Source organism: Arachis ipaensis, chromosome B8 (genome assembly GCF_059453495.1).
Source record: "Arachis ipaensis isolate K30076 ecotype BB chromosome B8, ASM5945349v1, whole genome shotgun sequence".
Taxonomy (NCBI): Eukaryota; Viridiplantae; Streptophyta; class Magnoliopsida; order Fabales; family Fabaceae; genus Arachis; species Arachis ipaensis.
Genome location: NC_142443.1, coordinates 21,428,069 through 21,447,209, shown reverse-complemented (window position 1 = coordinate 21,447,209; position 19,141 = coordinate 21,428,069). Strand labels below are relative to the sequence as shown.

Genomic DNA, 19,141 nt, shown 5'->3' with positions numbered 1-19,141 from the left:
TAAGAAAAATTATGGAAGGAAAAAGAATTATGTTCACAAGAAAGGATCTCACCAGAAGTGAGATAAAGAAAGAAACAATGGGCAAAATAAATCAACAGAGAATAAATGTTTCCGTTGTGCTGGAAAGGGCCATGGGTTGCGTACCTGTCGTACCCCAAGGCACTAATCGATTTTTATCAAGCATCTTTAAAAAAGAATGATAAAGGAAAGGAAAAGAATTTCATTTCAAATGATGGTAAAAATTACACCACTCATTATGATGTATCTGATTTCTTTGAGGATCCTGAATGAAATATTGGTCATTTGATCAATGGTGGAATAGTTTAATATGTGAGATTGTTAAGTATTCATGTAAATAAATAATGTAAAGAACTTCTTGTTAAGTTTTATTTCTTATGCATCTGAATTTTAAGTATAATGTATATAAATAATGTTTAATAAAATATTTATTAATTTCAAAATTAATGAATGTGCCAAGATAATAATAATAAAATTTTTAGTATATACTATACTTCTTAGAAAAATATTTTCAATCAAGGAAATAATTTTACTACGTAAATATTTCTACTCATTTTATTATTATTTGTCTTTGAAGAGAATGGGAAGGACATATAGTAAAGATATTTGTCTTGCAGATAGTGCAAATTCGCACACTATTCACAAAAGTAATATATATTTTACCCATCTTGTGCCAAAAGAAGAATATGTTAATACTATTATTGGCTCAGGCAATGTGATAGAAGACTCCGGAAGAGTTATAATTTTGTTTCCTGGAGGAACAAAATTCATAATAAATAATGCACTATTGTCTACTAAGTCTCTAAGGAATTTATTGAGTTTCAAAGATATTCGCCGAAATGGATATCATATTGAAACAATGAATGAGGAAAGTCATGAGTACTTATGTATCACAACTCATGATTTAAATAAAAATGTTATATTAGAAAAGCTACCCTCACTCTCATCTGGGTTATATTATACCAAAATTAGTGCAATTGAATCACATGCCATTGTAAACTAGAAGTTTACTAGCCCAAATGAATTCATAACTTGGCACGACCAATTGGGTCATCTGGGAACAACCATGATGCGAAGAATTATTAAAAACTCCCATGGATATTCACTAAAGAACCAGAAGATTCTTAAATATAGTGAATTTTGTTGTGCTGCATGTTCTCAGAGAAAGTTAATTTTAAGGCCATCGCCAGTAAAGATTAGATTTGAGTCCCCTGAATTCCTAGAAAGGATTCAAGGCGATATTTGTGGACCTATTCATCCACCATGTGGATCTTTTAAATATTTTATGGTCCTAATAGACGCATCTTCGAGATGGTCACATGTGTGCTTATTGTCTTCTCGCAACCTGGCGTTTGCGAGATTACTTACTCAAATTATTCGATTAAAAACACAGTTTCCAAAAAATCCAATCAAAGCAATTCATCTTGATAATGCTGGTGAATTTACTTCCCAAGCTTTTGGTGCTTATTGTATGGCTAATGGAATAAGTATTGAACATCTAGTAGCTCATGTTCACACACAAAATGGGTTAGCAGAATCACTTATTAAACGCCTCCAATTAATTGCTAGACCCTTACTTATGAGAACAAATCTCTCAACCTCGACTTGGGGGCATGCTATTTTACATGCCGCAGCACTTGTTCGTTTGAGGCCAACAAGTTACCATCAGTTCTCTCCTATGCAATTAGCTATTAGCCAGCAGCCAAATATTTTCCATTTAAGAATATTCGGGTACCTGAAAATTGTAAAAATGATGAGATCTCGATAAATTATGTCTTTACAGGAGAAAAATGGGACTGAAATAAGACAATTGTCAATGAAATATTTGCATATAATGTGACATTAAATATCATGCATGAAAGTAAGGATCTTGAGTCAAGATCAGTCAAAGAATGTTGACAAAGGAATGATTGGCCAAAATAGGAAGAAGTCATGAAGGCTGAGTTAGACTCACTTGCAAAACGTGAAGTCTTTGGACCTGTAGTCCGTACACCAGAAGATGTAAAACCGGTTGGATACAGATGGGTATTTGTGAGAAAACGAAATGAGAAAAATGAAGTTGTGCACTACAAAGCTCGACTTGTGGCACAAGGTTTCTCACAAAGGCCCGATATAGATTATGAAGAAACATATTCCCCTGTAATGGATGCAATAACATTGCGTTATTTGGTCAGTTTATCCGTATATCATAAACTACATATGCATTTAACTGGATGTGGTAACAACCTACTTATACGGATCATTAGATCATGATATTTATATGAAAGTTCCTGAAGAACTAAAGATATCTAAACCATCCATTGAATGTTCACATGGGTTATACTTAGTCAAATTGCAAAGATTTTTATATGATTTAAAGCAATCAGGACGAATGTGGTATAATCGTCTTACAGTATCTGGCAAAAAATAGATTCAAGAATGATGATATCTGTCCATGTGTTTTTATAAAGAAATCTGCATTTGGATTCATTATAGTTGCTGTATACATTGATGATTTAAATATCAATGGAACTCCTGAAGAGATTCCAACAATTATAAAAACTCTAAAAGAAGAGTTTGAGATGAAAGATCTTGGAAAGACTAAATTTTGTCTTGGCCTGCAGATCGAGCATACAAAAAATGGGATCTTTATTCATCAAACAACATACACAGAAAAGATCTTGAAGAGATTTTATATGGATAAGTCACATCCATTAGGTACCCCAATGATCATAAGGTCTTTGGATGTGGAAAAGGATCAATTCCGCCCTAAAGAAGAAAATGAAGATATCCTTGGTCCTGAAGTACCATATCTTAGTGTCATTGGACCGTTAATATATCTTGCTAATAATACACAACATATATCATTTGCTGTGAATTTACTAGCAAGATATAGTTCCTCTCCAACTAAAAGACATTGGAATGGAATCAAACAAATCTTTCGATATCTTTATGGAACGGTTGATATGGGTTTGTTTTATCCATATGAATCCAAGTCATAATTAGTTGGCTATGCAGATGTTGGATACTTGTCTGATCCACATAAAGGGAGATATCAAACAGGATACCTATTCACATATGGTGGTACAGCTATTTCATGGAGGTTCACGAAACAGACGATACCGGCAACATCCTCTAATCATGCCGAAATACTAACGATTCATGAAGCAAGTCATGAGTATTTTTGACTCAGGAGTTTGATCTAATATGTTCTGTCATCATGTGGACTAATTGATCATAAGATAGCTCCAACTGTCTTGTTTGAAGATAATACAGCATGCATTGCTCAACTTAAGGGTGGATACATCAAGGATGATAGAACAAAGCATATTTCTCCCAAAATTTTCTTCACTCATGATCTTCAAAATCAAGAGACAATTAATATCCAACAGATCAGCTCAAGTGACAATCTGGCAGATTTATTTACAAAGTTACTCTCAAAATCCTCCTTTGAAAGATTGGTACATCAGATTGGGATGCGTCAATTTCGAGATATAAAATAATATCGGCAAGAAGGGAAGACTGTACTCTTTTTTCCTTGATCAGGTTTTTTCCCATTGGATTTTTCTTGAGAAGGTTTTTAATGAGGTAGTCCCCAAAGGATATTGTACTCTTTTTCCTTCACTAAAGTTTTTTTTTCTCATTGGATTTTTCTTTAGTAAGGTTTTAATGAGGTATAATCCTAAATTGACATCCAAAAGGAAGTGTTGTGATAAAAATGGCAAGGTAGATGCCCATTTATGATGGGCGCCAGCATTCTCAAGAAAGAATATATTTAATTGAGAGTTAAAAATATGACCCTTGTATGTATATAAATAAGGGGTTTGTTCTAAAATAAGATACACAAAAAACAATCAATGATAATTCTCTCTCTCTCTTTATATTGCCTAACATTTCTCCTCTCTCTTTCATACGTTACTAATATATATAATATTAATAAATATATAAGTTACTTCTATTATTATAGTGAGATAATAATATTAGTGAATATCAAAATTAGAGTATTTTATTTACACTTTTTTATTTTATATTTATTATATCTTATTTATTTATTTATTCTACAACAATAATTACAATATTCTGCATTAATTTTAAGGTGACATGTAACACCCTAACTACCAAAGCTCACACTTCCGGCTGCGCGACTCTGATAGTTCGGACATTACGACGACTTTTATATTATTTAATACTAAAATATGAGCCTGTTTGAAACTTTAAACCGCAATACTGCTCCCAAAAATACTTTCATCCGATGACATACATCCATAAATACCATACAACTTACAAAACTCATAAAGAGTACATCCATATATATATATACATAATTATATATAAATAATATTACAAGTAATAATCAATACAATTCCTATCCCTCTTACAGATTATATCAAGATAAAGGCGAGGGTACAATAAACCATAACTAAAACAATACAGAGCATCACAACAACAATTAAATAAACTCTTCGTAACTTCTGCGCCCATATCCTGAAAGGGGAAAAATGTAGGGGGTGAGAACATCATCCTCGAAAGGGTTCTCAGTAGAGGGTTTTTGGGAATTACTGTAATAGGATACATGAAGATAACCGCACCAGTGATTCGTAACCGTCTTATACCTCTTTTCAAAAACAACGGTTTACAATAAAAGTAAAGTCGGAAATCTTTTCTGAAAGAGGAACCATTCAATTCTCAAAAACTCAAAAGCCTTTCAAAACGGTTTATCTATACTGAAACAAAATAGCCTTTCATATTTTATTCCAAACTAGAAACACAAAACCGAAATCAACCATCGGTTCATCTCATTCCAACCACGGCCCTAGGCCCAAACAATCCAACCATCAACCAATCATCACAATCCAACAGAGTCCCAGATGCAAACACAAGAAGGAAGTTCAAGCACAAACAAACAGTTATTACAAGTAGAACAGTTAGCAATTAATCACATAGGCAAACCAAGTATAATATGCACACCCAACCAATGTCACACAAATGCATATGATGCATGCCTGTCCCTAGTGGCTGATGATATCATCTGTCGGTTATAGAGCCAACCCGACAAGTCCTGGTAGCTAACCATTGGACTGTCCCTCTGTCGTGCATCCCCAACTCGAGTTATACTCATCATAAACTTGATCATAATCATGATCCATATCCATCACCCTCACTGGTGAATATTTACGGGGGCGAGCTCATCCGGGCTTTCACAGTGCCCGGCCACACTTACGACATAGGGTCAAAAGAGCTTCGAGTCTCAACCTGGAGCACGTGGTGGCTAGCCACTGCTTCCTCCCAGGGAAACTCTTATCTCCGATAGTGGAAGTGCAACATTCACATTTATCAATGATTCAGCATAAACATGCAATCAATCTCATCCATGGATCAACATCCATCTCAGCCATCCGGCTCACGGTTCATTCCAGAACCAGCCAATATTCTTATCATACACAGCCATTCTGGCTCACGGTTCAATCCAGAACCAATCAATATGTATAAACATACACAACCATTCCGGCTCTCAACAAAACAGCACTTTCACATTCAAAATCATCAGATTTATGAAATCGGCATTTAAGCCATAAATCGTTTTCTCAATTCATTTCACTTTGAAATCAAGTTTCAACTCTTTTCAGCCTTGGCTTTAAAGATCTCATTTCTCCAATCATCTCAGGCTCATAAGCCACTTTTATTCAAAGTAAGTTCCCTTTTTAAAACAAAGCCACTCTCGGCTTTCTCTTTCCAAAACTTCCATAACCATGGCAAGTTAATGATTTATTTCAAGGTATTCAAAATCATCCATCCAACAATGGAATTTTATAACAAAAGTTTCTCGACAGAATCCCAAGTCTTTAGGGAAGGTCAGCTTATATCAATTTCTTAAAATCATAGATTCTCGGTCCAAGTAAATAAAACTGAATTTATTATGAAACCGACCATACAAAATCACAAGTTCCAACCCGGTCCAAAAATCAACTCATTTGAAACAGAACCGGTTCATTTGAATCAAACCACTTTCAGGTTTCTTTTTGGAACCCATTTTTATAACTCTTCCAAAATGCCTCAAGCTTAATTACTCAATCAAAAGTCCAGATTCCTTTGAAATCACTAAAAGACCCTTTTTATATTGAAATCAATAGTAGAGCATCATTCTTTCCTTCAGTGGTTCAAACGGTAAAAATAGTTCATTTCTAAATGGGCCGAACTCAACGCATAAAGTTCATTAAATAAATTAAGCTTGAAAACATAATTATTCTCTTAATAAATCACATAATACAATTTCCCAAATCCAGCCATTTTTTAAATAACTTTTCAAACACGACTAGGATTTTGCAGAAATTTCGGCAGCACCTCCCCTAAAACTTGGACTTTTGCCACCCGGTTCGGGTCCCAACTAAACCGTTTCTCCTTCCTTTTCAACAGCTCAAAACCAGAAATCAATTCAAAAGCAAACTAAATCCAATAGTTGCCTCAGTGGCATATCTCAAGAAAACCATTTCAAAATCAACTCAATATCAACCGATTTAACTCATTTTCAAAGCTTTAAAGAATCGGTTCAGCATTAAATCATTTATCAAAACCAAATCAATTAAAGCGACCCAGGCTGACTTTCAAGAATATTCTATCTTTCACATCATCAAAATAATTGACTCAATTCAAACTAATCCTCAACAGATTAAACTCATATTTCAAATCTTTAAAGAATCAACTTCAGACATTACATTTCACAAAGCCGCACCACAATTCAGCCAAACCAACATCCATAGTCATTCAAGTCAATCAAATAATACATAAGGCAGATACAATCACCAAATACACAATATCTCGCACCAGTATCCATATGTAATAATTCCAATACATGAAACACAGTTTTTGGAAAGCGCCCCTACCTCAAAACGTAATTCCATAGTCCAAACGCCTCATCAAGTCCATTTCCGCCTCAACCCGAACTGACGGCAACAAAATCCTCAGCTCCGCGTGTTTTCTTCAATAGAAGAAACAACCTCAACGCCACAAGTAAACTCGGATTCTAATCCCTAGAACCGTCAACATCATAAACACTTTATTACACGGAATTGAACACTAATGCAGGGCTTTCAAAACAGAAATACTGACTAAAAAGGGCTTTTCGAAATGAGCCTGCTTACCGCAACAAGGGAAGAACAACTACACCGAGTAGCAGCAGTTCCGATGGTGTTTCCAGCAACACCCGCGCCACCACCGGCAGTCGAAAATGTAGAGCCGCAGGTCCTCCGGCAGCGACAACGTAACATATGACAGCCCCTTTATTAAACACAATAGTTTCAGTGACAGCTTCAAACAAATTGAATTGGCGAAACTAAGAACCAGTAACAGAGCAAGCTCACCAGAACGGCAGCGACCAGAAATTCTGGCAGCGGCAGAACAATTCCGGCGGCATAAATCGCAGCAACGGCGCGGATCTCCCTTCCTCCAGCGGTAACGCAGGTGGCTTCCGCGGTGACGACACCAGCCACAACAAGGACAGCGGCAGTGAGACCCCCACAGCGACGAGTTTCCCGGCGATAGAACAAGCAGAACTGGCGACGACAAGGAGGCCCGGCGACGGCGACCCAGGCGGCGATGGTCTCCCCTGTCGCGCTCTCCCTCTCTCTGCTGTGCAAACTCCCGTCTCCCTCTCTCTTCGTGCTCGCCGGCAGAGGCAAGATGGCGGCGACTCAGCAAGGATGAGCTCCTCTGGTTCGGTGACAGATGCGCGGCTCAGGCTCCAGGGACAAGACGGCGGCAGACCCTAGTAGCAGCGGCAGCAGGTGTGGCTTCAACAACACCCAAGCGCGGTGGGGATGCAGCAGAGCCTTGCGACGGTGACTGGCGGCGATGGCTTCCCCTGCCGCACTCCCTCCGCCTTCGGTCCCCTGATTCCTGCCCGATCTTTCTCTCTCTTTCTTTGGTGTACAACGATGCAGAATGCGACGGCTCAGCACGACGGCGGCAGCAAGGTCCACCGGTGCTGCCTCGTCCCTCTCTTCCTCTCACACCGCCGCTCTCTGTCCCTCTCCCCCTCTCTGCTTCTTCCCGTTTCCTCCTAACCCGTTCTTTCTTTCTTTCATTCAGTTGGAAAACTGTGTGTTTGGCTGCTGGGGCATGAGGAGATGCAACGGGTAACCGGGTAGGGTTTTAGGGTTAGGGTTTTATTTTCAAAAATTAGGGTTAGGGGCATTTTAGTAATTTCACTTAAAATTGGGGATAATATTATAATTGAAACCCAAATTAAATCCAACCCTAATGGTATATAGAAAGTACTAGTTACTCATCAACTTTAGAAATTATTTTGAATAAAATGCCCAAATCTAAAAATTAGAAATAATATAATTAATTTCTCTATTTTCCAAAATAGCAACATTAATATTTAAAATACTAATTATTTAATCCAAATCATGTAGAAATCCTTATTATTTCACAACTACCAACTTTATAATCTAAATATAGAAAATAATCCAAAAATTATAAAATTGGATAATAATCATAACTTATCTCAAATCCAATAAATCAAAACTTGCCTTAATTATCTTTAATAAAATAATTTCTGAAATTGAGGCTGTAAATAACTATATGATTTGAGACTTGATCATAAAAAGACTTTTCAAAGTTCTGGGTCTTACATTCTACCCACCTTATAAAAATTTTCGCCCTCGAAAATTGATACAAAACGAAAGAAATTTCATAACAGTTCACCCTTAACACATTTAAGGAAGAAGCAAAAATATCTCAACATATAAACATATATACGGTTTTCAAATACTTGGATGGTCGTATGCATAAAGATACAAAGGTAGGAGTATGGTTGCAAAGCAAACATTACAAGATAGGCTCAATGCCCAAGGTCATATAATCTCAAAGCTTTACAAAAACTTGAGGTGCCAAAATAAGGTGCAATTCAAGATAGGCGTTCACAAAGCAAGGTGTTAATTAGTGTGGTAAAAGGCTGCAAAGCATGTTGGTGTTTAAACAGCGGCATAACGTTTGCTGACAAATCTTGTTCCCACTTCAGAACTTCAATTTCCCCAACTCCACCAATCATTTTACAACCTCATGACCAATCATAAGCCTAACAACCGCAAACCGTTCGCAAGGAACAAAACACCCACAACTTATAACGTTGCACACCTACCGCTTCAACTTCCGTATACACATATCGCGTCTTAAAGAACTAACGCATCGCGTTACTATGTCTACAAGTCGCACGTGATATCAAAATAATTCTCGAGTCTACTCAGAAGGATACAAGATTTAGAAATGAGAGATAAATGTCAACAATAATACTCATAGATTTGAGCGAGTGTATCCAATTCTAGATAAACAAGGATGCTCAAGCAATGAAGTTTGCTAAACACAATTCAATTGACAACTTCAAAGATAACCCTTGGATCAAAGAAATCCAATAGGATCCATAGGAAGAAAATCAGCGCATTGGTTTGGAACAAATTCAAACTAAGTCGAAGAAGTATGAGGTTTACAGAAGAGAATATCTCAAACCCAAGGCAAAGCTCATAGAACTTAAGAGCATGATTAAAAATACTTCCAAATACATTGTTCATAAAAGAATCAAAAACTTGCGAAAAAATCACTTCGCAGTTTAGAAGAAAGTCAAGTAATAAACATTCTTCAAGAGAGTAACAAAAGCATAAATGTGGCTTTGCTCTAAATCAATTTCACGTTGAAGTAGATTATGTAGAGTTTTAAAACAATATGCACACAAGTTTGGCTAAGAGCCAAAATATTTCCTCAAATATTTTAGAAAGATAGTCAGGTGCACAATCTTAGCCAAAAGTAGTTCAGAAGACTCGGAAGAAAACTCAAATGCTTGTTAAAAAAATTCTCAAAGTCCATATTCAAACAAGCGTGGATAACATTTATAGTAAGGACAAAAGAGGAAGTTAAACTCTTTTTAGAAAAGAAGTTCCGAGATAAAAATTCGCTTACAATCTGGTAAGGAAATAAGTGGTGTGTTACAAACAAACCGGTTTCCACTAAACAAGGAAGCTTTCCAAAACCTCATTTAAAATAGCGCATGTCAACTTTAAAACAATTTTGTCAAAAATTGAACAATGGTTTCAATTATAACCAAGCAACTGAAAAATAAGTTCGATTTGGAACTTCTTCAAAGAGAGTTCAATCTGCTTTATAAAATTCAAAACAAGATTCCAAAAGTATACTTGAAATCACCATGTCACAATAATATTCAAGAAGATTAGGATGTACTTGAAAAGGAGTCAACCTATACAAGAAAGGATCTTAAATCAAGATAGTTCAAACAAGATCCACTAGGCATGAGACATCAAACAAGCTTTCAATTGATTCAAAAGAATACAAAAGTCATAGGAAAAGACAACTCAATCATTTGTAATTTCTCAAGGATAAATTTTTGACTAAAAACTCTTGTAGAGATAATGAGAGAATAAACAATGCACTAACTTGAAACGAATCAAACTGACTCACGTAAGGATGAGATTCACAAGAGAGGACAAACCAAGATCAATGGTAATGTTCACAAGATGTAAAAGAATAGTTAAAAACAGAGTCACGTATGACATTCATAGAGGTGAAAAGCTTAAGAAGGAACGAGTCCATTCATAAGAAGAAAGCTATGAGTCCAACATTTTCAAAAGAACAACAATGGCATAAACCATGTAGTATGCTAAATCAGACTCAAATCAAAATGAATTAAGTAAAGTTTATCAAATGAAACTCAACCGGGATAAAAGCGAGAAATCCCCTTTCTTTCCAGAATTTCGAAGAATACTCCAAATACATAATCAAATGAAGATGTGCATTGGAAATATAGTAAAATTAATAGAAAGTAAAATTGTATTTGAAGTAAATGCAGTTCCGCAAACCAGTAAAAGTACAGGTGAGGTATTAGAAATAAATAGTTGTTAAACTGTATAAGTAATCTCAAAGTTTTATATATACAAATAAGTATATATCTATTCAACAGCAATTTTCATAAAATCTCAAAATTAGCTGTAATCACTGTCAAATAAGAGGAAAACTGAATCAACAAGTTCTCTAAGCATGAACTCGGAATCATGAGTTAAAATGCACAGCGTAATAGGACAAGTTCAAAGCTACAGCAAGGAATACATGAATCAAGAAAAACTCAAACAGAGAAAGACAGATACAACAAGGATTTCAAACAAGCATATGCACTTAGGATCAAACAAGAATACATATGAATAGAGGAATAGAGTGGAACATCAAACTACTTTTCAAGAGGAGTAGCAAACAAGAACTTCAAGTTAGGATATGCAAGAACAGGTCGACTCGAACAAAATTCAAGACACACAACTGAATAGCCTCGAGAATTAGTTTCTAGCGTTCCCAAAACCCGCGATTCGCTTTACTCAAAACTCGTATATCATCTATGATAACCCATTAGTACTCTCATATACATAATTCACTAGTATTAAGCCGGCCAAACTTAACATCAGGAATTATACAATGCAAGACTAACAGCGTTAATCAATAGACCGTCATGTGCATAAAGCTCTAATTCTCGTCATTCGACAAGACCTAATACATGACAAACGCTCAGAGCATGCAATTGAAGCATAGTCAGTCCATTCCTCAGGCTCTACAGGAAGAACTGCTCTGATACCATAATGTAACACCCTAACTACCAAAGCTCACACTTCCGGCTGCGCGACTCTGATAGTTTGGACATTACGACGACTTTTATATTATTTAATACTAAAATATGAGCCTGTTTGAAACTTTAAACCGCAATACTGCTCCCAAAAATACTTTCATCCGATGACATACATCCATAAATACCATACAACTTACAAAACTCATAAAGAGTACATCCATATATATATACATAATTATATATAAATAATATTACAAGTAATAATCAATACAATTCCTATCCCTCTTACAGATTATATCAAGATAAAGGCGAGGGTACAATAAACCATAACTAAAACAATACAGAGCATCACAACAACAATTAAATAAACTCTTCGTAACTTCTGCGCCCATATCCTGAAAGGGGAAAAATGTAGGGGGTGAGAACATCATCCTCGAAAGGGTTCTCAGTAGAGGGTTTTTGGGAATTACTGTAATAGGATACATGAAGATAACCGCACCAGTGATTCGTAACCGTCTTATACCTCTTTTCAAAAACAACGGTTTACAATAAAAGTAAAGTCGGAAATCTTTTCTGAAAGAGGAACCATTCAATTCTCAAAAACTCAAAAGCCTTTCAAAACGGTTTATCTATACTGAAACAAAATAGCCTTTCATATTTTATTCCAAACCAGAAACACAAAACCGAAATCAACCATCGGTTCATCTCATTCCAACCACGGCCCTAGGCCCAAACAATCCAACCATCAACCAATCATCACAATCCAACAGAGTCCCAGATGCAAACACAAGAAGGAAGTTCAAGCACAAACAAACAGTTATTACAAGTAGAACAGTTAGCAATTAATCACATAGGCAAACCAAGTATAACATGCACACCCAACCAATGTCACACAAATGCATATGATGCATGCCTGTCCCTAGTGGCTGATGATATCATCTGTCGGTTATAGAGCCAACCCGACAAGTCCTGGTAGCTAACCATTGGACTGTCCCTCTGTCGTGCATCCCCAACTCGAGTTATACTCATCATAAACTTGATCATAATCATGATCCATATCCATCACCCTCACTGGTGAATATTTACGGGGGCGAGCTCATCCGGGCTTTCACAGTGCCCGGCCACACTTACGAGATAGGGTCAAAAGAGCTTCGAGTCTCAACCTGGAGCACGTGGTGGCTAGCCACTGCTTCCTCCCAGGGAAACTCTTATCTCCGATAGTGGAAGTGCAACATTCACATTTATCAATGATTCAGCATAAACATGCAATCAATCTCATCCATGGATCAACATCCATCTCAGCCATCCGGCTCACGGTTCATTCCAGAACCAGCCAATATTCTTATCATACACAGCCATTCTGGCTCACGGTTCAATCCAGAACCAATCAATATGTATAAACATACACAGCCATTCCGGCTCTCAACAAAACAGCACTTCCACATTCAAAATCATCAGATTTACGAAATCGGCATTTAAGCCATAAATCGTTTTCTCAATTCATTTCACTTTGAAATCAAGTTTCAACTCTTTTCAGCCTTGGCTTTAAAGATCTCATTTCTCCAATCATCTCAGGCTCATAAGCCACTTTTATTCAAAGTAAGTTCCCTTTTTAAAACAAAGCCACTCTCGGCTTTCTCTTTCCAAAACTTCCATAACCATGGCAAGTTAATGATTTATTTCAAGGTATTCAAAATCATCCATCCAACAATGGAATTTTATAACAAAAGTTTCTCGACAGAATCCCAAGTCTTTAGGGAAGGTCAGCTTATATCAATTTCTTAAAATCATAGATTCTCGGTCCAAGTAAATAAAACTGAATTTATTATGAAACCGACCATACAAAATCACAAGTTCCAACCCGGTCCAAAAATCAACTCATTTGAAACAGAACCGATTCATTTGAATCAAACCACTTTCAGGTTTCTTTTTGGAACCCATTTTTATAACTCTTCCAAAATGCCTCAAGCTTAATTACTCAATCAAAAGTCCAGATTCCTTTGAAATCACTAAAAGACCCTTTTTATATTGAAATCAATAGTAGAGCATCATTCTTTCCTTCAGTGGTTCAAACGGTAAAAATAGTTCATTTCTAAATGGGCCGAACTCAACGCATAAAGTTCATTAAATAAATTAAGCTTGAAAACATAATTATTCTCTTAATAAATCACATAATACAATTTCCCAAATCCAGCCATTTTTTAAATAACTTTTCAAACACGACTAGGATTTTGCAGAAATTTCGGCAGCACCTCCCCTAAAACTTGGACTTTTGCCACCCGGTTCGGGTCCCAACTAAACCGTTTCTCCTTCCTTTTCAACAGCTCAAAACCAGAAATCAATTCAAAAGCAAACTAAATCCAATAGTTGCCTCAGTGGCATATCTCAAGAAAACCATTTCAAAATCAACTCAATATCAACCGATTTAACTCATTTTCAAAGCTTTAAAGAATCGGTTCAGCATTAAATCATTTATCAAAACCAAATCAATTAAAGCGACCCAGGCTGACTTTCAAGAATATTCTATCTTTCACATCATCAAAATAATTGACTCAATTCAAACTAATCCTCAACGGATTAAACTCATATTTCAAATCTCTAAAGAATCAACTTCAGACATTACATTTCACAAAGCCGCACCACAATTCAGCCAAACCAACATCCATAGTCATTCGAGTCAATCAAATAATACATAAGGCAGATACAATCACCAAATACACAATATCTCGCACCAGTATCCATATGTAATAATTCCAATACATGAAACACAGTTTTTGGAAAGCGCCCCTACCTCAAAACGCAATTCCATAGTCCAAACGCCTCATCAAGTCAATTTCCGCCTCAACCCGAACTGACGGCAACCAAATCCTCAGCTCCGCGTGTTTTCTTCAATAGAAGAAACAACCTCAACGCCACAAGTAAACTCGGATTCTAATCCCTAGAACCGTCAACATCATAAACACTTTATTACACGGAATTGAACACTAATGCAGGGCTTTCAAAACAGAAATACTGACTAAAATGGGCTTTTCGAAATGAGCCTGCTTACCGCAACAAGGGAAGAACAACTACACTGAGTAGCAGCAGTTCCGATGGTGTTTCCAGCAACACCCGCGCCACCACCGGCGGTCGAAAATGTAGAGCCGCAGGTCCTCCGGCAGCGACAACGTAACATATGACAGCCCCTTTATTAAACACAATAGTTTCAGTGACAGCTTCAAACAAATTGAATTGGCGAAACTAAGAACCAGTAACAGAGCAAGCTCACCAGAACGGCAGCGACCAGAAATTCTGGCAGCGGCAGAGCAATTCCGGCGGCATAAATCGCAGCAACGGCGCGGATCTCCCTTCCTCCAGCGGTGACGCAGGTGGCTTCCGCGGTGACGACACCAGCCACAACAAGGACGGCGGCAGTGAGACCCCCACAGCGACGAGTTTCCCGGCGATAGAACAAGCAGAACTGGCGACGACAAGGAGGCCCGGCGACGGCGACCCAGGCGGCGATGGTCTCCCCTGTCGCGCTCTCCCTCTCTCTGCTGTGCAAACTCCCGTCTCCCTCTCTCTTCGTGCTCGCCGGCAGAGGCAAGATGGCGGCGACTCAGCAAGGATGAGCTCCTCTGGTTCGGTGACAGATGCGCGGCTCAGGCTCCAGGGACAAGACGGCGGCAGACCCTAGTAGCAGCGGCAGTAGGTGTGGCTTCAACAACACCCAAGCGCGGTGGGGATGCAGCAGAGCCTTGCGACGGTGACTGGCGGCGATGGCTTCCCCTGCCGCACTCCCTCCGCCTTCGGTCCCCTGATTCCTACCCGATCTTTCTCTCTCTTTCTTTGGTGTACAACGATGCAGAATGCGACGGCTCAGCACGACGGCGGCAGCAAGGTCCACCGGTGCTGCCTCGTCCCTCTCTTCCTCTCACACCGCCGCTCTCTGTCCCTCTCCCCCTCTCTGCTTCTTCCCGTTTCCTCCTAACCCGTTCTTTCTTTCTTTCATTCAGTTGGAAAACTGTGTGTTTGGCTGCTGGGGCATGAGGAGATGCAACGGGTAACCGGGTAGGGTTTTAGGGTTAGGGTTTTATTTTCAAAAATTAGGGTTAGGGGCATTTTAGTAATTTCACTTAAAATTGGGGATAATATTATAATTGAAACTCAAATTAAATCCAACCCTAATGGTATATAGAAAGTACTAGTTACTCATCAACTTTAGAAATTATTTTGAATAAAATGCCCAAATCTAAAAATTAGAAATAATATAATTAATTTCTCTATTTTCCAAAATAGCAACATTAATATTTAAAATACTAATTATTTAATCCAAATCATGTAGAAATCCTTATTATTTCACAACTACCAACTTTATAATCTAAATATAGAAAATAATCCAAAAATTATAAAATTGGATAATAATCATAACTTATCTCAAATCCAATAAATCAAAACTTGCCTTAATTATCTTTAATAAAATAATTTCTGAAATTGAGGCTGTAAATAACTATATGATTTGAGACTTGATCATAAAAAGACTTTTCAAAGTTCTGGGTCTTAAATAGTAAATAATTGTTAATATCCTTAATATCATTGTTTAGGAGAAGAAGAACAAGCAGATATTAAAAAATATTCACAAAAAAATAAAGTTTTTATACTACAAAAATATTTGAAAATAAAAAATATATCAAATTTAATATTAGTTTGTATATATTTTAATTAAATTTAAAATAATATAATACTTATTAAAATATACTTTATAATATCATTAATTTATCATGCACAGGTCTTACTCTTATTGATGATAGGAGGATCATTCACCAGTGAACATTACTGTTGTTATTGACCAATGAATTTTTCTATTTTATTAGGGATGATAAAATTCTCTAAATTGCAGGGATCTTGCCGAGACTGTCCCAAATAAAAATTCGAAGACGGAAAATTTTTTTTATGGGAATAGGAATGGGCCAAAATTTCTTCGAAAGAGACGGGAGACTCGAGCATGAATCCCCGTCTCGTCCCTACTAATTCCTAAATTACTAAATTTATTTAAATATCCTTAATAATTTGTTTTTAATATAAATTTTTTAGTCATTATATATATATATATATATTGAAAAACCTAACCCTAATTTCAAAAATTTATTTCCTTCTCTCCATAACTTTAACACTACATCGTTCTTCTCAGTCACCCCAAAAGGCCAGAACTTACAAATTACAATCTCCCATAGCGTTATAACTATATCCCTCGTCACTCCTGCTCAATACTCATCGCGTTGTCACCCTCTTGCCGCTTTATTGTCTCTGATCGCGACATCCTTTCCTCTTTATACTACTGCGTGACTGTGTCCTTATATATTGTAATAATGTTTTTTGATATTTTTTAATTTTTCACTAAAACTTTCATATAAATAATCAGTATAGAAAGATGAAAAAATGGGGATCACAGAAAACAAAGATTCGCGAAAAATGAGGATGGGGATAATAATCTTTCACGGCCGGAGATTGGGACGGGAACAGGGAGCGAATCTAGGGGCGGGGACGGAGAGCGAGAAATAGACATCCCCGCCCCCACCCTGATAAAACATTCTTGTCTAAAAATTTGTATCATAATTTTAAGAGCATCTCCAATGTTGTGTTTTAATTTTATTTTATTTTGGACCTTATAAAATGTTATATAAGTATTTATGAACTATATATTATAAAATTTAATTTAAAATTTAATATGAGATTTGTTACCTCAATGATTTATTTTATTTTAATTTAAACTTAAATTATTTTTTAATAATTTCAAATAATTTTAATTAAATTATAAAAATTTAACTAAAATAAAAAATATAAAATTATAAAATTAATAATTATATACTGTATTTAAAATATATTATATATTAATAAAATATATTTAAAAATATTATCTAAATAAGCATAACAATAATTAAAAAAACACATTACGTATTTAAAACATTACATAAATAATTTGAGAAAAATAAAACTTGTAAACTGGATGGAATTTGTAATTGAAAAAGAAATTGAGTATTTGAAATTTGGCTCATTCTATTTGAAAAACAAAATTGCAATGAAAAAGTTAAAATTTTGTGCTTTTGGATTGGAAAAAAATTAAAATTTTATAAATAATTAAAAAATTTTTACGTTAAATTCTAATTTTTACCAAATTAATAAACAAATAAAAAATAGAATAATAAAATATAAAAATACAAGTAAATATATTTAATTTAATATATTTTGATTAAATTTTTATCACAATATTATAATATTTATTTAATTGTATTTAATAGATTATATAAATAGCAATATTTCAGTGTTCTATCTTTAAAATGAAATGAAGTGAACGTCAGAACGTTGTTAACTTGTTATTATAACATTTTTTTTTTAATGAAACAACGGGGCTCAACGCCCAAAAACAAGCAAAACTAGGAGGCAAACACCCTTAAATGGGATGTGCCTATATAATCAGAAACAAAACAAGGAAAAATAACCGAAAGTAAAGAATGAAAAACATGACCATCAAACACTAAACTGTGGCCATAGTTGACAAGTCCGTCAGCACACGAATTAGTCTTCTGATACTGATTGTTCAAGCTCCAGTTTATAACATTGTTATGAACTTATGGTGACATTACAATAAAAAATCAATTAAAATATACTAAAATAAGTTAGATGTCTTCAGTTGTATTTCTGTATTTTATTATTTTATTTTTTTTATTATCTTTTTATCAATTTGATAAAAAAAATAAATTCAAATTAATTTAATGTAAATTCTTTTTTCTCATTTTTTTGTTATATTCCTTTGTTTCATTTTATTATTTTATTTTTTATTGTTGTTATGCTTAATTAGATAATATTTTAAAATTTATTTTTATTAGTGTATAATATTTTTAAAATAGGATATACAATTATTATTTTATAATTTATTTTTTATTTTAGTTAAATTTTTAATATTTAATTAAAATTATTTGAAATAATTAAAAAATTAATTTTAAATTAATATAAAACTAAATATTTGAGTAATAAATTTTATATTACATTTTAAATTAAATTTTATGATATATAATTTTATAAATATTTATGTAATACTTTGTAAAATTTAAAATAAAATAAAATTAAAACTAAATATGAGAGATGCTGATATTATAGTATTATTTTAAAAAAAATATGTAGCATATATTTTAACAATTATTCTCTACATACAAGTGTTTTACTCATACAAGTCATACAAGTCCATATACTCTTTTTCATCTCAGACGCGCATCTTCTAACACATATATTCCACGCGCCTCCTAATTTAACAGACTTTTCAATCAACGCGCGAATATATAACTTTTTTTTCGAAAGGATTTCGTTTCCTTTTTCGAATTTTCTCTGTGTTTTTCGTGTCTTCTCTCTGCATTCTCTTTCGTGTGTTTCTCTCTACGTTCTCTTTCGGCGTTTTCATGCGTTTCTCTCTGCGTTCTCTTTCTTCGTTCTTCTTGATTTCCATTGTTTTTGAAATCAAACTCTAAAATCGTTTTGAAATAAGGCTCT

The 19,141-nt window shown here is 35.2% G+C and overlaps 1 long non-coding RNA gene across 4 annotated transcripts; it reads right to left on the bottom strand.

Moving 5' to 3' along the window:
• Positions 1–1,449: 1,449 nt before the first annotated feature.
• On the bottom strand, positions 1,450–15,731 carry LOC148547413 (uncharacterized). Of its 4 annotated transcripts, XR_015895988.1 has the most exons (5): positions 14,886–15,729; positions 14,667–14,802; positions 14,409–14,555; positions 7,137–12,012; positions 4,203–7,025 (listed from the first exon to the last, which is right to left on the bottom strand). It is a non-coding gene; the product is annotated as an uncharacterized LOC148547413 (long non-coding RNA). The 4 variants fall into 4 exon arrangements; XR_015895990.1 differs by lacking the exons at positions 4,203–7,025; positions 7,137–12,012 and adding an exon at positions 1,450–1,753 and having other exon boundaries at positions 14,886–15,731; XR_015895987.1 differs by having other exon boundaries at positions 4,203–12,012.
• Between the last annotated feature and the right edge of the window lie 3,410 nt (positions 15,732–19,141).